Raw genomic sequence first — 23,344 nt, 5'->3', positions numbered from 1 at the left:
AGAGATCAGAGGCAGGGATGTGGATGCTTCCCTAGGGTGTGTCAACCAAGGATCTCTTGTGTCTTAATATATCCTCACTAGATGGGACGTCTATAATAAAGTTATTAAAAGCCTAATGTCCTTATATGGTAGACCTACATTGGTTTAACCAAATAAAAAACCTAAACCATGGTAAAAAAAATTTCAGAAACAATCCATAACAAACTCAATCCAGCATCAAATGGTTAGAGCTGAATACTGTCTATAATTGGATAGAAGTATAGCCAAGACATAACACCAGGAGAAGCTGGAGAGAAAGCTTTCTGAATAATCCCTCAAACAAAAAGCAGACTATACATCTTGATTTAAGTTATACATTTCAGCAATTAAATAAAAAATTCTGCAATGTTGGTCTTGCAGTTATTTCATGCAAGCCAAGAAAATGAAGAAAAAACAACTCCTAGATATTGTGGGTACCATCATTTCAAACCACAGGAAGCAGGCAGCAGATACGTTGATTAGGAAGACAATAAATACAGTCACATCTGATCCCAAGGACAACTGTGATTAACTTCTGTATTAGTCAGGGTTCTCTAGAGTCACAGAACTTATGGAATGTCTCTATATATTAAGGGTATTTGTTGTGATAACTTACAGTCTGTAGTCTACCCCAACAATGGTCAGCTGTGAATGGGAAATTCAAGGATCTAGCAGTTGCTCAGTCCCACAAAGCTAGTTGTTTCAGCTGGTCTTCTGTAGAAGTAGATTCCAACAGATGTGCTGGCAAGTAAATGCAAACAAGTGAAGAAGGGATAATCTTCCTTCTTCCAATGTCCTTAGGCAAGTCTCCAGCAGAAGGTGTGGCCCAGATTAAAGGTGTGTACCACCACACCTGGGTCTGGTACTTGTTCTGTCCCAGGCTAACCTTGAACTCAGAGATCTTGCCTTAGTCTCCTGGCATTAAAGGTGTGTACTACCTTGCCTGATCTAAGCTTTTCATAGCTGCTGTGCCTCACCATCTCCATGCCAAGATCCAGGTCACAAACTTGTGTCTTCCAGCCTCAAGATCTGGATCACAGGTGAGCCCTCCAATTCTGGATTGTAGTTCACTCCAGATGTAATCAAGGTGACAACCAGAAATGGCCATCACAACATCATTTGATTCAGCAGTTGTAATTATAGTTAACTGTGACTTTAAACACACTGGCAGGTTTGTTGTTTCTTACCTTTGGATCCAAGGGAAGAAACATTTTACCACTACAAGGTCTCGAAGAAGATTTAGTGATTTCTTGTATTTGGGTCATAAAGAAAGAAAGCAAAAAATATAAGATTAGGAGCTGCCCTGGCTTAGCAGGTGCACACCACCAAGCCTGATGACCTGAGTTCAATCCCTGTGACCCATGTGGTGGAAGGAGAGAACCAATACCTGTGTTATTACTTATATATAACAAAATAACATTTTATATAACAAAATTGTTTGTTTTTATTATATGTGTTATCATTTTTGTATTAGATAATTTAGTCAACTCTTAAAGACAAATTTCACATTCTTTTGTGTGTGTATGTATGATGCCATGAACTTTAATAAGCCAGACATAAAACTGTGTAGCGAGCAACCATATGGGCAAATTATATACACAATTCAGTCACTCGGAGGTCAGCTGCTGCTGGTGGTAATATAAGTTGCATTTATAGTTGTCTCTCCTTTTATGAAGTTCATAAAGGCAAGGAGTCTAATCCCATTATCAAAGGCTACCTCGGTGTAAACAGGATCAAAAGAAAATATGGCTTAAGGACTTCCCATTAAAAACAGCAGACTGAACACACACACACTTTTTTGTCCCCTCCCTAGAAACTTATCAGATCATAAAGAATACAAAAGAGAGGGACCAGAAAGTAAACCAAGAAATGAGCAGTTATGAGACCCAGCAAACAGAGCCAGCCCAAGCAAAGCACATTGAAGGAAAAAAGAACAAATGCGGTTAGCTTTAGGAAGAGAGGCTAGACCACACCCCAAGGGAGAACCATTAAAATACAGAATTTTGGCAAAAATAACAGATTTTTTTTTGATGTTCATGAAGTTTTAGAAAAATTTATGGACATTTTATAATTTTATTATGACTCTGAGGGGAGGGAATACCTGTAAGAATACAGAAAAATAAACCAGCCTAATGTAAGAGAACGAGTAGCTACAGGAGAAAGTGAAAGGAAACATTAGAGATGTCATTCAGCTCAATAGCAAACAATATAAATGTAGTCATAATGGGGTAATTCCAGTTACTGATTTAAGTAAAAAATTTTAATGTAACTGTGAGGGATGGATAGGGAGAAAAATGTGTATTTTTAGAAGGTGGCTTTGGGTTGTAAAAGCTCAAGATGATACACTTAATTCCAGTGCTCCCAAAACACCAGGGTAGGAAGTGCCTGAATTTAGAGTCAGCCTAGACTGCACTCTGAGAGTCTATTTTTTCTTTTCTTTTCTATTTTCTTTTTCTCTCTATCTCGGAAAAAACAAAACAAAACAAAACCCACAAAAAACCAACAAACCTCAATCATTATCCATATCATCATAGGATATCAATGTGTTATGTTACAAATTTGCATATCTGCAATTTGGACAATATTATGTAGACAGAATGAGAGAAGTTGGTTTTGCTTTAACTAAGAGTGTTTGAAACCAGATACATATATAGGGGGTGTTAGTCAGGGTTCTCTAGAAGAAGATAACAGGTAAGGTGAGTATATGTTGCAAAAGGGATTAATACATTGGCGTACACAGCATGGATTGGGTAGTCCAACAATGGCTGGCTGATCCTTTTATATTAACCACCCCCCATTTTATTTTTTAAGACAAGGTTTCACTATGTATCTCTGGATGTCCTGGAATTTACTATATAGACTAAGCTGGCCTCAAATTCAAAAATATCCATCTGCCTCTACCTCCCATTGCTGGGATTAAAGGCATGCACTACTTCACCCAGCTCAACTTTTATAAACATAAGACTTACGGATCCTTCCTTCCTTCCTTCCTTCCTTCCTTCCTTCCTTCCTTCCTTCCTTCCTTCTTTCCTCCCTTCCTCCCTTCCTCCCTTCCTTCCTTCCTTCCTTCCTTCCTTCCTTCCTTCCTTCCTTCCTTCTTCCTTCCTTCCTTCCTTTCTTCCTTCCTTTTATATCTCTCCCGCCCCCCTTTTAATAAAGGGTCCCACTGTGTGATTCAGGCTGGCCTCCAACTCCCAATCTTCCTGTCTCATCCTCCGCAGAGCTGCAGTGACAGATGTGCACACCACTGCAGCTCCTTTATTGGCTCTAGGCTCACCATCACCACATGGACAATACAAGTGCTTCCTTACTTGCTGCAAGACTATGGGCCCAATAAACAATTTATATCAAAAGTCAAAAGTAAGCTTAATACACTTGAGCTCCCAAACAAGCCCTGGAGTGTGGTTGTTCATTCTTATGATTAGGGGCTGCAAATTGCTGTCCCCAGATCCACAATAAAGTGTCACAATGCATATAGTTGGCTGAGAACAGACCAAACATACCCAAATACAAAGCATGATTTACACTGAATGCCCATTGCTGTGATGTTACCACACAGAAAGAAACCACTGTCAACTTACTGTAAATTAGGAAACTTATGTATTATCATCGGTCTCAGTTAGGGTTTCTCTTGCTGTGAAGAGATACCATGAGACCACAGCAACTTTTTACAAAGGAAAACATTTAATTGGGGATAGTTTACAGTTTCAGAGGTTTAGTCCATTATCATCATGGCTAGAAACAAGGGAGTATGCAGGCAGGCATGGTGATGGAGAAGGAGTTCAGAGTTCTACATCTTGATGTAAAGGCAGCAGAAGACTGTGTGCCATACTGGACATAGGTCAGTTTTGATACCTTGTAAACAGGAGGAATATGAGATTTACTTGAAGAGCCCATACTGACTCTTCATTAGTTAGGATGTGCTGCTCTGGCCTGTCTGCTGCAAATGTGAATTAGTTCCTTTATGCTGGAATATTATGAAGGTGTATGGGTGAATGACTGAAATTTCTAACACATCTCTGATGTAAAAACTTTAAGGTGGTATACTCTGGCCAAGTGTGACTACTAACTATGGTCATCATCATCTTAAGCTTGGCACTTATACTTCTAGTGCCAATTTTCCTCTTCCGTAAAGGGACAATATAGTTGTATCAGTTAATTTCATATAGCTGTGAAGATTAAATAACAAACTACTATAAATATCTAAGGCAGAATGTTGAATCCTGCTAAAGTGTCTTATGCCTGTTACTCATCATCATGACTACTAATTGTTAACTTGACAGTCTAGGATCGTCTGGGTATGCTTATGAGAAATTATCTTGAATATATTGGGATGGAAGACTCTCTGCTGTCATTCCCTGTACTGGCTGGTTTTGTGTGTCGACTTGACAGAAGCTGGAGTTATCAGAGAGAAAGGAGCTTCAGTTGAGGAAGTGCCCATGAGATCCAGCTGTAAGGCATTTTCTCAATTCCATGATCAAGGGAGTAGGGCCCCTCCTGGGTGGGACCATCCCCGGGCTGGTAGTCTTGGGTTCTATAAGAAAACAAGCTGAGCAAGCCAGTGGAGGCAAGCCAGTAAGGAACATCCCTCCATGGCCTCTGCATCAGCTCCTGCTTCCTGACCTGATTAAGTTCCAGTCCTGACATCCTTTGGTGATCAACAGCAATGTGGAAAGTGTAAGCTGATTAAACCCTTTCCTCCCCAACTTGCTTCTTGGTCATGATGTTTTGTCCAGGAATAGAAACCCTGACTAAGACATTCCCTGTCTGAGATCCTAGACTGTAGAAATTGAAAAAAAGGAATTGAGCAACAGCATATATTGATGATTCTCTGTGTTCTAAGTATACACACACACACACACACACACACACATATATATATATATACATATATATATATATATATATACATGTATACATATAGTATATATGCATACATATATACAGTCAGTCTCCTGTTCCTGCCACTATGCCCTTCCTTTCTTGCTGTTGGCTCTTTCCTTCATGGTGGGCTATATCCCACAGAATAAGCTAAAATAAGCCTGTTCTCCCTTATAAATAGTTTATTGTATATATTTATGTGGAATGGAATGGGGAATGCCAAAGAATGTGTGTGGAGGTCAGAGAACTACTTGTAGGGGTCAGTTCTTACTTCAGTCCTGGGTGTCCCAGGGATTGAGTTCAGGGCTTCACACTTTATGGCAAGAGGTTTTTGTTTGTTTGTTTGTTTGGTTGGTTGGTTGGTTTATTTGTTGGTTTTTAACCTACTAAAACATCCTGCCAGACCTCAAAGGCAACTCTACTTAAAAAAAAAAGATATATTTTTCTAAGTTTTAATTATGTGACTGTCTCCATATTAATGTGTATGTGAGTGCAGGTGTTCAGGGAAGCCAGAGGCATCAACTCCTCTGGATCTAGTTACAGGCAGTTATGAGCATGGATGTCAAGAACCCAACTCAGGGTCCTGGGCAGTTGCAGAATATGGTCTTAACTGCTGAAGCATCTCTCTACTCCCTCTCTGGGGGCATTTTAAAAGAAGAATATTCAATGAAAATTTGAAACACTTTCTCCTATGTAAATAGATATAAAATGAAATTTCTGTCTAAATGAGTCAAAGATAATGCTGTAGAACCACTTAGAGGTCCAAATTAATTATTTCTCAGAACTCCGGTCTGTCTTTTCTTTTTGTCTGAAAGTTTTCCTAGGGCAGTGCCAGCATTTCATGCCTCTTCACTCTCCTTCTAACAGGTATCACCTTCTTTCACACAGACAGAACTTAGTGAATGATTTCATGAAAATGGTGGATTCTGGATCTACACCTTTGGAAAGAACCCTCAGTTAAACTTCTGACCTGGCTCATATAGTCTTTGATATTCAGAAGGACTTTTAACTTCTATCCTCTGAGTCCGTTCTTAGAAAATCAGTCTCTAGATTAATTTCTAATATTAGATTGGGCATAAGATTTCAGAAAACAAAACTAATCAAACACTGGGATTGTAGGCAATTATTGTAGTGAAAAATATTTTTCATCAAATAATCATGATCAAATATGGTTTGGGTGAACATAGAGTTATTTATGTTAGACAAAATACTTCATATTCTTCTCTTGTTCCATTTTGAACATTAATCTAAAGTAGGAAGAACATTAATATTCAAAATACATAGTGTCTTTAGTTTTTTAAAAAAGATTCTTTTTAGAGTATAATGTAGCAGTCAGAAAGTCATATGTACTTCAGTCCCAGGAGTAGTAGTATTGTCAATGCGAAACATCCTCTATTTCCATATAAATATCTCCTTCAGCATGACTAAAAACCTTTCTCATTTATAATGAAGTGACAAGAACCAGTGCAATCAAATCCTAAACCACTAGATTAAAGTGACTGAGCCTATCTCAGAACCAAAAAACGAAAAAAAGAAGAAAAAGAAGAATCCAGTGTGATTCCAATGTGTAATCCTTTCTAAAGAAATTGTGATTTGCTAGCAGATTCCTGGCTGTGGTTTTGTGATCCTGGCCAAACACTTTGTGTGTCTTGTGGGAGAGGCTCAGATGTTCCTTCCTCACTAGTGAGTTTTGATCAGTTTTACTAAACCATCTATCCTGGGCTTTCAAACCAACAGTTTGTATTTATAAAGAAACCCAAGAAGTCAATGAACTCTGTGGTTTGGCATTAACCACAATATTATCATGTCAAATGGAATGTGCCAACTCATCCCAATCTGTATTCATGTCCTCAAAGCCACAGGCAGTCTATGCACTCAGTCAATAAAGAGACTGTTAATTTTGACTGGGGATTTTTCATACTTCTTATCACTGAATTTGAAATAGATTGAAAAGAACACAAATCATTTATTTTGTAACTTGTCATTTTAAATTTGAGATAATATACTCATTTGCTAGTTAATCTTTGAATAAATCAATTTAAATGTTAATCTCTCCTTAATTATGCTCTTGGTGTTTTGTTTTGTTTTGTTTTGTTTTGTTTTGTTTTGTTTTGTTTTCCAGACTATGGAGCTTAGGATAGCCCCCAGCTTGGTACCCTTCTACCTCCACATCCCAAGTACTGAGATTATAGGCATGCTTCACCTGGATGAATATTAATCTTAGGACTAAGACAGGAGCGATTTTAGGCAAATGATGGAACTAGAAAATATCATCCTGAGTGAGATAACCCAATCACAAAAGAACACACATGGTATGCACTCACTGATAAGTGGATATTACTCTAAAACCTCGGAATACCGGAGATACAATTCACAGACCAAATGAAGCTCAAGAAGAAGGAAGACCAAAGCATGGATTCTTTGGTCCTTCTTAGAAGGGAGAACAAAATACCCATAGGAGAAGATACAGAGACAAAGTGTGGAGCAGAGACTGAAGGAAAGACCATCCAGAGATTGTTGCACCTGGGGATCCAGCCCATATACAATCACCAAACCCAGACACTATTGTGGTTGCCAACATGTGCTTGCTCACAGGAACCTGATAGAGCTGTCTCCTGAGAGACTGCCAGTACCTGACAAATACAGAGGTAGATGCTCTCAGCCAACCATTGGACTGAGCACAAGGTCCCCAATGGGGGAGCTAGAGAAAGGACCCAAGGAGCTGAAGGAGCCTGCAGCCCCATAGGAGGAACAACAATATGAACCAACCAGTTCCCTGAGAGCTCCTGGGGACTAAACCAACAACCAAAGAGTACACATGGAGGGACCCATGGTGCATATGTAGCAGAGGATGGCCTTGTTGGACATCAGTGGGAGGAGAGGCCCTTGCTCCTGTGAAGGCTAGATGCCCCAGTGTAGGGGAATGCCAGGACAGGGAATCGGGAGTGGGTGGGTTGGTGAGCAGGGGGTGGAGGGATGGGATAGGGGGGTTTTGGAGGTGAAACAAGGAAAGGAGATAACATTTGAAATTAAATAAATAAAGTATCTAATAAAAAAGAATTTTTCATATGAATAAAAAAAGATGTAAAAAAAAGACAGGAGTGAGCTCTCCATAAACAGCTAGGATGATGACCCTGGGTAAACAATAAGCTAGTCACATAGTTCCCAAACCAAAAAGGGTCTTGACTGGATGAAAAGCCCACAGAATGAGAAAAACTATTTGAGGGAGACAGTGGAAAAAGAACACCATGACTCATGAACACTCACATTATTGGATGAGCAACATTGAGTCACCTTTCTGGCAGGGCTGAATAGCTATGCAAAGGGTATGTAGACAGCTCACTGGTTTGGCATGCAATCCACTTCAAGAATGACCAGTCTCGACAAAGATTATCTTGATGTCCATCTCATTCTTGCTCTAAGTCTCAACCTCAGAAGGCTGTTAAACTAGGCTGTCTTTGTTTCTCTCCGTATTTCCATTTGAGAGTTTCTCTCTCCCTTTCTTAATATATCTACTTCATTTGCTTTGTTTGTATCTGCTTATCTATTCTTCTTTGGCATGGACATGAACCTAAAATCCTCTGATTTCAGCAGCTTTGGTGATCCCAGCATCCTAGCTCCCTGGGTTAAGCTCACCATGAGTTGACAAAGGCTCTGCTGCACTGAAGAATCACATTGGTTGTAACAATCTTATTATGGTATTTTTCTCCTCATAAATGCATTTTTAAAAATTCCCATGGCAAGCCTTACAGTATTGTCTCAACCTTTGGTATGGCTAACATTGTAAGGGTTGTCACAACACTTACTGCAGTAAAATTTCTATTGTATGCCAGAGGAAAATATTCTTTGGTAATGGTAAATTTGTGTGCATGTATGCACATATGTATGCATGTAAGTATGTGTGAATATAATGTGTATGTGTACACCTGAAGAACATAGAAGTTTATTTTCTCACACTGGAGAATAGCACTGGGCCGCTTGTCTCCCTGAAATCATTTAAGTGATCAGATGTCTTCCATCAGCTAGTACTAACCATTGCCAGGGTGCTGTTGCCATCTGCAAGGATAAGGTAGAACTAACTGCCTGTCCTCTAGCTTGCTAGGACACAGGGAAACATGCCCAGTTCAAGTCCTTTCTCCTCAAGGTCTAGCCTACAGTGGGTGCTAGGAAACATGGTCTCTCATGGGAGTCATATGCCCAGGAATGAAGGGAAATAGATTTGGTAGACTGCTAGCTATTTTCATCAAAACATCAATTTGTTGATTTGCAGAATTATCTCCAAGATAAACAATTTGTTATTTCAATAAGCTTTTTTTTTCAATTGATTCACAGCAATTTAAACTTATTTCATATTCCATGAGAATGCTGTTTTATCATGCTACATGAAAAGCAAAACTTCTATTTGTGAGCAAAGTACTCACTGACTGGTGCTCTTCTCTTATACAAAGCCATGTAGCTGAGCAGCCTTTGAATGAAATCCGCATTTTCCTCAGGGCCCAAAGTTGAATGTTTACTATTTGGAGAGAATATCAAAGAGACTATAATAAATGGGAAAGCACTTTGGAGAGTGAAAAGCTTTCAATAAATGCAAGGTTGTTATTGTTACAGTATTATCATCATGGAAGTGCTAGTGGTCTGTTCATATAGGGTGTTATGTGTATTGGTTCAACAAGGGGTTAGGCTACATAGAAAGGCACTTTATTCTTATCTTTGCAGCTTTTTTTTCCTACTCTGTCTTGCAGAGTTCCAAGAGTAATCTGCTAAACAAACGTGTCATGGTAAATATAACAGATTTTGGCACAAAAGTGAGTTATATAGTAAAATCTTATGTTCTCGGTATCACAACCAACTAGGTGTACAATTTTAGCTTCTGTTTATAATTCACAAGGTTGTCTCTGATCTTAATATATTAATTTCTTGCAAATTACTTCTTAAAAATATTTTGATTTTGAGACAAGGTCCAACTATATTGTTCAGTCTGGCCTTGAACTCACAATCCTTCTGCTTCCATCTGCCAAATGCTCAAGTCACTGGCATGTGCTATAATGCTTGCTCACACAGTACATTTATTTCTTACCACTTATTTTTATCATTACCACTTACCCTTGTTTGGTGTGATACTGACTTTTTCATCTTACAAATGTCTGGAATATTCTTCGGAGAAGTAACCTCCATTCTCCCTCAATACTTCTCTTGAAGGGTACTCAGAACAAAAGGAACTTGTTTGTCCTGTGGCTGCGTCCAGTCTAGTAGGTGTGATGATGCATGAAAATTCTGACCCATGTATTTTTTTTTCCTGGAGTATGTGCTATAGTTATTGAAACCAGTATGATTATTGCCAAACAGTAAGTCTTCTAACTGCTTATGATTTTTGTTTGTGCAATATTTGTGTGGACTTTTTTCCCAGTCCCCAGGAAAATTAAATGAATGGAAAAGAGGCTTTACAGTAATAATTACACCACAAGAATGCCTGAGAAAATAAGACAGTCTTAGGAAAGTGGGTCATTTAGTTTTTTGAATGAGGTAATCCTTACATCTAAGAAAGCACGAAGCATGAAGAAGCACTTATCCTCAACGACTTCAATTTCCAGCCTTAGACTAATTCGACCAAGCCAACCAGATGCAGAGGAAAGGCTGGTTTACCTGTCCACAGACAAAGTTTCTCTCAGTATTTCCTCAGCGTATCAGATGTTTCTCAGGCTAATTTGGCACACCGATCCTATTGTTTTTTCAGAAGTTTGTCCTCTACAAATATCTCATCTTTGCAAAGGAAGCCCATCATGAGGATTATGGTAATCTTTGTTCCGGATTAAAATTTCTCTGCTCCTTTGCTTTGTGTGTGTGTGTGTGTGTGTGTGTGTGTGTGTGTGTGTGTGTGTGTGTGTTTTCTTCCATGGCGGTTTAATCCACATTCTATGGTTCTGCGATTAACCTTGAGTATGGTCCCTCAGTATAGGTTCCTACAAGCCATAACTGAACAGGCAAACTGCGGCTTTGTTTCACTAGCAATTTTTGCCTTACATTGAATGCCCTCCCCTTCGATTTTGTTTCCTGAGCAAAGAATTTTCTTTTCAGTTCTTTCTTACTTGAGTTGGTCTTTTTCTGAGGAGTGATTTTTGTGGACTTTGGAAATCATAGAATTGATCAGTGATTCATAAGACCGATTTCCTCTGTCCTCACAATTAAAATACCCGGTGACATTTCATCATCCAAAAACGCAGGCTGGACGGTGGTGGTGTTAAGATTACTGATTAGTTCCGCAGCCCTGCGCAGCACCTCCCGCTTGCACCTCGAATGGGCCATAAACTTGAAAGCCTCTCTGGGCCGCCGGGTGAGGCTCCCTCTAGGCACTAGGAACCCGGCGAGCCACCCCGGAATGAGAAAAAGAACTTAAGAGGATTAAAACAAGAAAGGAAGCATTCGGTGTCCTGGGAGGTGATGCCAGTCAGGGATTCTGAATGCCTAAGAAAAATTTCCTTGGTCCATGCTGCTAGCAGGCGGGGCTCCCTTCTCCCGGAGTGGCATCCCTAGAGGGAGGGCAGACACCCGCCACCTCTCCTTTCTTCACAAGGGTAGCTTTGGCTAGGAAATAGCCACGTTGGGGGTTGGAGGGGGGTCTGGGGGCAGGAATTTGTCCCATAAGCCAATGGCTGCTCAGCTGTGCCTGTTGGCTGCTCACTGTACAGCTTCCAGAAAAGACTGAAGGAATCCCCCGTGGGTCATTTGAATGAAGATTTTAGTCTTGAAGTGTTTGGGTTGTTCTGATCATACTCGATTTCTGTTTGCTTTTGTTTTTGAAATAAGGTCTCATCCTGCAGTCCAGCTTGGTCTCTGTGTATTCCGTGGATCACCTGAGGTTACTGGAGTGTTCCATAAAAGCTGTCTTGCTCACACTGGTTTTATAGTTCACTCCATGAATAAGTCACCATTAGTTTTAATTTTTTTTTTTTTTTTGTGACTCTGGGAATGAAGTTCAGAGCTCACATGTGCTAGGTAAGCACTGTATCAACAAACTACAATACTAGGCCCGACAGAATTCTGATTTAGAGAGAGAGAGAGAGAGAGAGAGAGAGAGAGAGAGAGAGAGAGAGAGAGAGACTCCCCAAAGTATGGCTCTAATGTTCATACATCTGATAACAGATAGGTAAAAAATATTTCAAATTTTAACTAACTGTTCATCAAGGAGATAAGAAGTTTATTTCTTTAAAAACAAAACAAAACAAAACAAAACAAGGGAGAAATCTGCTTAGTTTCATGGCACAGGTCTGTAATATTAGCTATATGGGAGACTGAGGCAGGAAGATTGCAAGCTCATGATAGCTTGGGCAACTTAGTGATAGCTTGTCTAAAAATGCAAGATTTAAAAAAAGTCAGATAATTGCTCAGTGGTAGAATGCTTGCCTAGCATGCACAAGACCCCAGGTTCAATCCCTAATACTACCCAAACAAGAATAGAAATTTGCCTGTAATTTGCTTAACAATGGTCTCAAATACTGTAATGGAGGCTGATACACACACACACACAAAAAAAAAAAACCACATAGCATTTTAATGTACTACAAAACCATTTTTGAAGAGGTGAGGCATAAGTGAAGAGGTAATTACTAAACACGGCCCTTCAATAATAGGAGAACGTTAGGGTAGGGACCAAGCAATTTCATAGCAGCCCATAACCGAAGAGTTTCACAGAGGGAACAAATATAACCTGCCACTCTAACACAGTACACATGTTTGAGGACATGAGCAGTCAGATTTTCAGCCAATAGAGAGCATGCATTTGAGAAAGTGCCCTGAGGCTATGTTAAACAGTGAGAGACTTTTTCTATTGTCTATTCTGCTGCTCAAGAATTCAAGGAGGTAGACAGGTATACTGTCCTTCACAGTAGTACCCCAAAATGGATGCTTTGAGAAGCCATTAACCTGGCAACACAATGCTATCAAAACTACCCACCATAGCAATTGAGTCTCTTAGCTGTCTATCAAGGTGAAAGGAAGCATGGGTCATTTTGTTTTGCTTTTAAATTACATTATTTAGTTTAGTGTGTGTATATAAGCACCTGTCCCACAATTTTCTTTCATGTGAATGCCTAAAGACAATCTGCAGGAGTTGGTTCTCTTCCTCTACATGTGGGTTCTGAGGATTAAACTCAGGAAATCAAGCTTGGAAGCAAGTGCCTTTCTCTGTGATAACTCTAGCTTGTGTCAAGTTGACTCACAAAACCAGCCAGTACACCCCAAGCACACCCCAAACAGCGCTAGACCCTATGTAACACTGTAACTTCAGAAACCAGCACAGTGCTTGATACTTAGTAGTAGCCTAGTAAATGTCTGGTCAATGAAGGAATGAAAAAATTAGTGCACAGGCTGAAGCTTTCTTTGGGTTAACATCTCATCTTTGCTTTTCTCAGACTATTACATGTTCAGGCCACTCATTTTCTAGACCATTTAAAACTAAATCCGATATATTAATGATCTGAGGTTCACTTTTTTTTTTTTTTTAAGACAGGATTGCTCTGTGTAGCCCTGGCTGTCCTGGAACTCATTCTGTAGACCAGGCTGGCCTCGAACTCAGAAGGTTCACCTTCCTAAATGAGGGTCACCACCTCAGCTCTGGGTTCTGTTGGTCCTGAAGAAGACAAAGGAAGAGATTTTAGAGACGACGTTGAGTCCTGAACCCTGGAATCTTGTGCCGCTGTGAATGACCTTATGCCTGTAGTGTCCTGAGGTCTGAGCTCTATCATCCTATCAAACGCTAGTCTATCATCCTAGCGTTTAGGACTTTGCTTGTCCTTGTCATGTGTCCCAACACCTTCTGTCTCCCCAGCATGGAAAAGCCTGCATACCCAGGGAAGGACTGTCCCACATGCTGAAGGCTCAGTGACAATCATCTTCCATCCACTGACTCTCTCTCCTAAACTTTTCTGCTTCCAACCCAAGTTAGTTACTGTGTGACAGTCTAGAAAGTTCTGACAGTTTGGAAAATGCATCGCATTGCCCTTCACTAAAAGGAAGGCCTCTTTGAGGGAGGGAAACAGTAGATAGTGAATTGTTCTTGAATGGCTAGAAGTTTTTGGTGTTACTGCTAGCATTTCTTGTGCTGCACAGCTCTTATTTTCTTAAAGAAATATTGATTAACTGATTGTTATTCAATGCACAGTCTTTCCTTGCAGCCCTGACTGGTCTGGAATTCACTGTGTAGCCCATGTTAGCTTTGAATTCATAACTCTCCTGCCTTAGCCTACCAAGTTTGGTCAGGAATGTGAAATCAGAAATTTCAGTATCAGCAAGTTCTAGGGTTACAGGTAGACGCAATCAAACTAAGCCTTTATAGTTTGGTTTTATATTTTTAAGTCTCTCTGTGTGTGTTCATGTGTGTGGGTGTGTCATACACACATGTGAATGTATTTAAATGTATTATTATCTTACTCATTTAATAAATAGTATATTGAGATTCTGAGCATGCTAAGCAAGTACTCTCTCTACCAGTGAGCCACATGCCCAGTTTTAAATATCCCATTTTTTTTTTAATTTTGAAAAGTACTTAATATAATAATACATGTGTATAAAGAAACTCAAAAGAGAATACATTTATCATTATTTGTAGTTCATGCTTTTTTCTTATTGATACAGTGTTATAAAACATTTCAAGCCTGCAATTTAGAGGGAAAGAATCATATAGAAGCCTTACTTGAGTGAGCAATAATGACTTTTTTCTGATTGTCTGTAGACAAAAAACCAAACAAACAAAAACTAAAACAACCTGTAAACAGGAGCACATGCTTTTCAGACTTTAATTAGTAAGAGAGTCAGGGCTGGCTTAGATTTATCTTCAGGCAGACCATTGGCACTAGATATGGTAAGAATCTGCCCAAAGGAATGTGAGTGTAGACGTGGCACTCGGCCAGTAATTTGTTTAGCATGCTTACACACTTGCTTTGAGATGTAGCCTAGGTTAGCATCGAACTTACAATATGTAACTTACCACATAGTTGAAGATAACCTTGAGTCCTGCGTTTTCTGCTTCCCCTTCTGAGAACTGAGATTACATGCATATACCACCAAGCTTACATAGCATTCTTTGCTGAAGCCAGACACTGACTATGGAAAACCTAACAAATTAACTATTTTGCTCTTGATTCTGTCTGTGGGAATCATTATTGGGAGGAGTTAAACCTCACACAGCAGTGTCCTGTCACTTCAGCCTGCAAGAAGGGAATCCATTTGGCTTCCTCATTCCTGAGCTCTGGGCAAACAGTGTTGGCTACAGGCACTTTGCCCCAGCCGAGTACTAAGTGCATCATTAGGAGCTGCACATGCTTGTGGGGAAAGGCATACTTCAGTAAGTGCACTGAAATCTCACTGAATTGTGCCAAAGCAATTTAGGCCTTTTATCGCACTTTACTATTGGAGAATTTCACTATAAGCAACTCCTCTAAGGACGAGTACTCCAGCAAGCTCACTCCATTGGAAAGCACTTTACGTGGCTCTGGACTCTCAAAGTGTTAGCCTTCTTTCTTTTAGTTTATCAGGATTCTTCATTGGTGTTAAAATTCTATAAGATCGAAATTCAGAAATGCTAAACTAATATACAAAATATGTCCTTCTTGCAGGAGGTATGATGTAAATAAAAAGAAAGCCCTGGAAAACGCTTTCCCTTTCTGCTTTAATGCTTTTGATTTTCTATAATTTATTTAAAGTGGGTGCTGTAATAAATGCCCTATGAGTATTTTACTGTGTGGTCCACACCATCAGTCTTGGGGTGACTGGGTAGGTCAATTCATTGTTACTTATATGTTCATACCCACCTTTGACCTTTTAGGTTCATGAAAGGGATCAGCTAATCCCAAGAACATTTTTCTTACTCTGGTTTATGGAGAAGGCAACAGGTAAGGCTACAAACCGGAGACATTTCTCCACAGAAAGGAGCAGAAGCACTAATGGTGGAATCAGAGTCTGAGGTGAAAAAGAAAGGTTCAGGTGATGGAAGATGAGGAAAGAGCTCATGGACTTCAGAGCAAGACAGAAGAGGTCCAGACTGGAGGGAGTGACTGGAAAACTGTGTGGCTTTCCCTTCACAGCCTCCAGTAAAGCCAGCTGTTGTTCAGTGCTTCTCGAGTGTCTCTATTTCTTTTTGTTCCGAGTGTCTTTGTGAGGCTGGCTTTAAAACCTCCTTGGGAATGGAAAAGACAGATATACCTTGTAGAGTCTGGGCTAAAATACAAGTGCAGTACGGGGAGACAGAATGAGGTTGGCTGGGTAAGGTTTGCTGAGGATGCAAAGAATATTTTGATCATGGCTGTCATTTAAAATTTTATGTACATGGTGACAATAAAAAGTGGATGTGTGTGTGTGTGCATGTGCACACATGTGTGTGATGAACATGTGGATGCGCATGGGAAGAAGTCAGAGGAGATGACATGAATCGTGCTCTGGACTTTCAGCCTCTCTGCTTTATCCTATTGAGGCAAATCTCTCACTGACCCCAAGGTCCTGTTGTGTGGCTAAGCTGGTTAGCCAGAGAGCTCCGGGGATCCACTGGTCTCTGCTGTTCTCAGTGTTGGGGTTCCAGGTATACAGGGCTATGCCTTACTTTCACATAGATGCTGAAGATTCAAACTCAAGTCCTCATGCTTGCACAGAAAGCACTCTTACCCCCAGAGTCCTCTCCTCATCCCCTAAAATGAACTGACTTTTTTCTCTATCTCAACACTAAAGATCAAATCTAGAACCTCTCATGTGTTAGGCATCCTCAACCCGGTAGATTGATTCTTATTTATTTGGACTTTAACCTTGTCTATGCTAAGCAAGCTCCCTACTGTTGAGCTTCTTCCTCAGACTTCTTTATACTTTGCACTTTGAGACAGGCTATCAATAAGTTGCTGAGGGAGGCCTTGAACTCACCTTACAGCTCAGGCAGACCTTGAATGGCTCGTCTTGCCTCAGCTTCTTGAGTAGCTAGGATTACAGGTCCAGTGAGTATTGTTTTTCTGCAATCCTCTGGTAGCTGCAAGTCTTTAGTACTATAGCTGATTAAGTGTAAAGAGGTCAGAATAATAGGGTTTGGTTTGGGGGTTTTGTCCTTGCTTCCTCCTCTTCTTTCTCTTCGCCTCATTTCATGGCTGCTTGCCCTGTCTTGCTGGCTTTTCTCTTCACACCTAGAACAGTCAGCAGAAGAGTCTGGGTTTGGTATCATGGGCCTTCAGCTGGTTGGCAACATCCTGCCTCTTGTTTCACTGCCAGTCAGATTCAAGTTTAACCAGAAAAGAGGTAAGGAAAGAATGAAAGTAAGGCCATAAAAGTGACATAGTCACTTGTTTCCAGGCTTCTGTCACCTTCCTTTTCACAGTGTCTGTGCCTGGGGAATATTAACAGGAAGATTGCTTTGATGAAAACTTAAATTCCCTTAATGCAGTAGGGAACTGTTAGATTACAGGAGCCATAGTTCTGTTGCTATGTTGTGTTTGTGCCTGTGTTGCTACGTCTTTGACATGCAGAAAGGAGGTAGAGAGCTACTGATTCTTTCCTCAGAGATCTTCCTTAGAGGAACATTCCTTCCTCAGACTCTTAGGCAGATTTGTTTTGGTACCACACTTTTCTTCACTCTGGGTTAGGGTTAGTACACTCTCACTTTCTGACGGACTTCCCCAAACTCTAGCCTAGGCTGTCTCAGTTGGGTACGGCTGATGGCCTGAAGCTCACAAGTGGGTGCCAAGGCACAGCACGCCCATTTTTACTTCCTCATGTCAGGCTTAGGTTCCCTTTGACCACATGTAAATTATTGTGAGTCACTACTGGAGCAGAGCCGCTCAGATTCTCTGTAAAGAACCAGACAGCACACACTTCACTTTTTGCAGGTGACACGGACTCTGCCACAAATATCCAACTTGGTCTCTGAAAGGTGAAACCAACATGTTCAAGTAAAGTTTATTTATAAACTAAAATTTGATTTTGTATTGTTTTACATTCATAAAATATTTCCATCTTTTAATTTTTGCTCTATCTTTTTTTCTTCCTTTTTTTCTGTTTTCTGTTTTTCTTTTTTTTTTTTCTTTGATGGTGACAGGAGCTTGCTATATAGCCCAGGGTAGCCTGAAACTCAGTAGGTAGCCTAGGTTGGCCTCAGACTCCAGATCTTCTTGCTCACCCCAGTCCCCTGAGAGCTAGAATTACAGGCATCTGCACCCAGCTTCCCCAATCATTTCCAGATCTTTGCAGGTTGTACAAAATAGCATAGTAGACTAAATTTGATCTTTGGGCTGTAGCTTGCTGGTCATGACCTAGAATGATTTTTAAAAAAAAGATTTATTTATTTATTTTATGTATGTGAGTACACTGTAGCTGTACTGATGGTTGTGAGCCTTCATGTGATTGGTGGGAATTGAATTTTTAGGACGTCTGCTTGCTCTGATCAACCCACCTCACTCCGGTTCGCCCAGCTCGCTCGGATCAACTTTGCTCCCTCAGTCCCTGCTCACTCTGGCTCAAAGATTTATTTATTATTATACATAAGTACACTGTAGTTGTCTTCTGACACACCAGAAGAGGGTGTCAGATCTCATTACAGGTGGTTTCAAACCACCATGTGGTTGCTGGGATTTCCACTCAGGACCTTTGGAAGAGCAGTCAGTGCTCTTACCCTCTGAGCTATTTCGCCAACCCCCCTCCCCCACCCCAGAATGGTTTTTTTGCTATGAATTCAGTGCATCTTAAATTCAGCAGTTTATAACTACCATTTAAAACTAGCAAGAATGCTCCATGGGTAAAGGCACTTGCTGCCAAGCCTAATGATCTGCATTCAAACCCTGGGAACCACATGGTGGTCCCTGAAAGTTTTCCCTATGTTCACATATGCACCATAGCACATAAGCACCCTCACCCACTCATAGAGATTCTAAAATGCAGGCTTCCATTTGAATACTTGAACGCCAAGGTGAGGGAATTCTACTTGATAATGCTAAGACTGCTCCCTGGGAGCCTTTCCTCCTGGCTTTTTACTGTTCTGTGGGTTTGGTGGTCAGCTTACTGTTCTTTGCAATCCTTAATTCAAATTTGCAAATAGCATTTCCTTTTCAGAAAATTGAAAAATGTCCTCTGAATTCAGCTAAATGTCTTCTCTAGCCTCAGCCTCCATTCCTATAGAAGTTTGGGTCCCAGGATTCTCTTTTCTGTCTGGACCCAATGTGAACATTTTAGTCTAAGATAGTGGCACTTCTGTTTGTACAAGTGACTTTAGCCTTCCGAGAGCCTCTTAGAAAGCCAAGGCAGGTTCCTTTGGTGCCACAGAAGCTCATCCACAGTGAGCCCAGGAAAGGCTCCTTTTTGCCATCGTGTGTCAGCCTACTGATGAACATAACCTTCCAAGCCTTAAAAGCCACCTTTGTCTGAAAGCATTAACCACAACCTTAGAAATTTCAGAGTTCTTAACAAAGGAACTTACAGTCACACTCTGATTTGATCTTTACCCTGAAGCCATTTCTTATGTTGACAATTTTTTTTTTAAATTGACTGGGGAGATAGAAGATAAGGAACAATACACTTTCTTTTCAGCATGTCCTGGCCCCTCACTACTTCCTTAAGTGTATCTGTCCTTACTAGTACCTTATGATGGACAGCTAAAAGGAGCCAATTAAAATGTCTGACTTTCAGTGAGGCCATCACATTCACCCAATCCAGAAGTTTATTAGTAACTCACTCAGAATGGTGTGTTTTCTAGCCTGCTAACAGCAGTGTGCCCACTGTTTTGCATAGCCTTCATCAGCCACATGATTCTCAAGCCATAAGACTGTTTTCTGTTTTTTAAGAATTATGCCACCATTAAGTATGAGTTTTTGCACTCATTGTCTATTTCTGAAAAATAAAGCCTTAAGACCAGATGCTTAGATGGGTGGATAGATAGATAGATAGATAGATAGATGATAGATAGATAGATAGATAGATAGATAGATAGATAGATAGATAGATATGGCTCATAAAATTTGGGTGGGTTCTGCAGGGACGAACTCCCACTGGTCCTAGTCAGGTTTGATCATGTCACTTTGGCTTTTAGTACTCGGTTGAAAAGCTAGGCTTCAGGTGTTAAAAGTGTGAGTGAGTAAAGGTATCACATGCTTTTCATTACCAGACTTAATAACCTGAAGCTAAGGCTTGTTTCCACAGTGGTGACAACAGAGGTTCCAAAGTCAGCCAGGGAGAGTCAGCCCCAATATACAAAAGCTCTTTAACCATCTGCTTGCATAGCATTGACTATTGTTTCATTGATTAAAACCAGTTGTATAGCCGAACTGAGATACATGTGAGTGTAGGAGGGAATCATCCATTTGCTTATATTCTGGGAGTCCATGGGTCGGGAGAACTGTGAATAAAGTTGGGCCCATGAATACAATGATCTTCTCCCGAGCTTACTTTAAGAAGAGGAGACTTAGATGTGACACACAGGAAGCCTGCCAAGTCTTGGAGCACCAGCAGCAGGGCTGCCGTCTTGGAAAAAGAGCCATCAAGTTTGCTTCATTTGTAAGTTTGAGTGTAGGTTTTGCTATTCGCTGATACAAACAGGAAATCTAAATTGTGTCCTGAAACCAGTTGTGATGGCTACTCTTGGTTGTCAACTTGATGGCATCTGGAATTAACTAAAATCCAAAATGAAGCACATCTCTGAGGGATTTTTGCTTCATATGAAGTAGGAAAATCCACTTCTAGTATAGGTAATTGGGATGCGAAGACACACCTTTAATCTAGATCTTTTGAAGTGGCAATACCCAATTCTAGGCTACACCTTCTGCTGTATAAGGACATGGAAGAAGGGTGCTTTTGCTCTTTGCCTGCCTGTGTTCACCTTGATATGAGTCCATTTCTTCACTGGTATTAAGCCTACTTCCTCAGGATTCCAGTGTACACTAAAGATCAGTTGAGACATCCTTGTGGACTGAAAAACTATGAGATTCTTAGCCCTTCCATTCATAGAAAGTCATTGTTGGGTTAGTCTGACCATGGCCTAGAACTCATTTTAATATATCCCCTTTCTATATTTAGAGAGAGATTCATTCTATAAGTTTTGTTACTCTAGAGAACCCTGGCTAATATGCTGCTAAATAAAAATTATTGCATATAAAGACCATATAGATTTCTGCAGGTACTTTTGAAGGCTAAGCAATAAAGGGAGTAGAAAGAAAGGCTTTTGAGACAAAAAATACAGAGGACCAAGCAGAAGAAATAAATACTAATCTAATTTTTATGGGATGTTGTATAGGTTAACAGATACCTTGCTAATATCTTGTTATAGAGTATGCCAGTATCTCCTTTAAAAATTGAAAAAAATAAGCATTAATGAAAAATCAAAACCAGTTCCCTAAGCCAGTAAGATGGCTCACCAGGTAAAGGCACCAAATCCTGATGATGTGAATTCAATCCTTGGGAATCACATTGTGGAAGCAGAGAACCCACTCCTGAAAGTCATCCTTTGTCTTCCACCCAAACACTGTAGCATATGTGAATCCCCAAACATGTACATACAAAACAAATGCAAACAATTAAATGTAATTTAAAAGTTGAAAAGAGAAAGGCATATTTGAAAAACATCTCAGGTATTCATATTTGTAACTCTTAAGTACACTCCCAAAGTGAGCAGCTATGTCAAAGAAACTTGGGCAGATAATTTGGAGCAATAGACATATACACCAGGATAAACAGAGAACAAAACTCATTTTTAAAAATGCTAATTATTATCCAGCTGTGGTGGTACATGTCTGTGCTAACAACACTAGTGTGGTGGTTTGAATAAGAATGGCCCTATAGGATCCCATGTTTGAATACTTGGTTTCCAGTTGCCAGAACTCTTTGGGAAGGGTTGGGAGGTGTGGGCTCCCTGCAATGGGTGTGTTTAGAGGGACAGACTGAGGTTTCCAAAGCCTCCTGCCATTCTCAGTGTGCTCCATCTATCTGCCTCTGGCCTGAGATGAGAGATCTCAGAATCTCTCACTCCCACTGCCATCCTTCACTCTGAAGTCACGAACTCTAATCTTCTGGAACCATAAGGCCAATTAAATGCTTTATTTTATAAATTGCCTGCATCGTAGTGTGCATTGAAGTAATAGAAAAGTAAATAAGACAACAAGGTAAGCTGAAAATGGAGAGTTTGAAGTCAGTCTCTAAGTACTTATAGTACACATCTTTACATTGTCTTATGTACTAACAGATTCAGTAAACTCAAGAATTTCAATTTCAGAAAATTTAAGGTTTATCCAACAGTAATCACCTAAAATAAGTCTATATTCAATTTTACCATTTGCCTCAATAATGTTCTTTAGAGAAAGATAAACACAAAGAAGTAAAACCAAAGCTCCTTTTCTCCCTCTCCAGCATTAAACTGAATTACATCTTGGGCTTAACTGTTGTCCTTTTAGTTTCTTCTGTGTGGGTGAGAGAGGGTTTTTGTGCATGTGTGGAGGTCAGAACCCAACACTGAGCATCTTTTTCTATTGATCTCCATTTAATTTTCAAAGGCAAGATCTCTTGCTGAACCTGGAGCTCACGAAGGGGCCAGCAAGTCCCTGGGATCTGGCTGTCTCCATTTGTCACCACCCTCCCCAGTACTCTGGGTATAGACATGATCTGCCATGCTCAGCGTTTGTGTGGGTGATATGGATGTTAAGATAGGTCCTCATACTTGTAAGATAGCAGTTTACACACTGGGTCATCTCCCTAGCCCTTCTTGTCTATCTTAGCTGCACCAGCTCACCAATAGTGGTCACAGGTTTGTAGAGGACGGGCAAATTGTTCTATATGTCTCTCAGTTGGTGCTCACTTTCCCATGGTGAGAGATTTCGGTGACAGCCTAAGTAAACATATTTGTTTCATTGTATCTTCATGGAGGTGTGTCCTTTTCAGTGTGTCATATCACCTGGCATTTTAGCATGCTCTTGGTAAAACTAACCTCACAACTCTTTTAAGGGGGTTCCTGCTATTGTTTCTAAAGACATTGTTCTCTTCAGTAATTTATTTGTTACAAAATAAATTAAGTTATTTCTTGCATGTGTTTCTGTCAGAGAGAAGGGAGGCTGGCTAGCATAGCTGCCAAGCATTGAATTTTCAAAATTTGGATCAAGCATAAGTAATTACTAGAGATTTTTTTAAAAGTATGAAACAGGCTACTATGGGAATGGATTCATCTCTAGACAAAAGGGCAAAATGTTATTATAGGTAATTAATTTGGAGAGGCAAAAAAAAAAAGCTATATTCGTTGGACAAACAAGCTGTTTTAAAGGTCTGAATTTTCATGAAGCAGCAGGAAGGTCATAAGTTAGGTCCATGTAGTAAAATGTGCATGCCAGCCTTTTGCCCTGCATAATGTCAAGCTGCTTTGCATTTATATACAATCATGCTTCCTAATAATCAGGAAAGCTTTTGGACTGTACATGCACACACAAAAAGAGCTGGTAGTGAGTATAAT

Source organism: Mus caroli, chromosome 12, assembly GCF_900094665.2.
Source record: "Mus caroli chromosome 12, CAROLI_EIJ_v1.1, whole genome shotgun sequence".
In the NCBI taxonomy this organism is placed as follows: domain Eukaryota; kingdom Metazoa; phylum Chordata; class Mammalia; order Rodentia; family Muridae; genus Mus; species Mus caroli.
The sequence above is the reverse complement of the archived record's forward strand: the minus strand, read 5'-3'. Positions refer to the sequence as shown.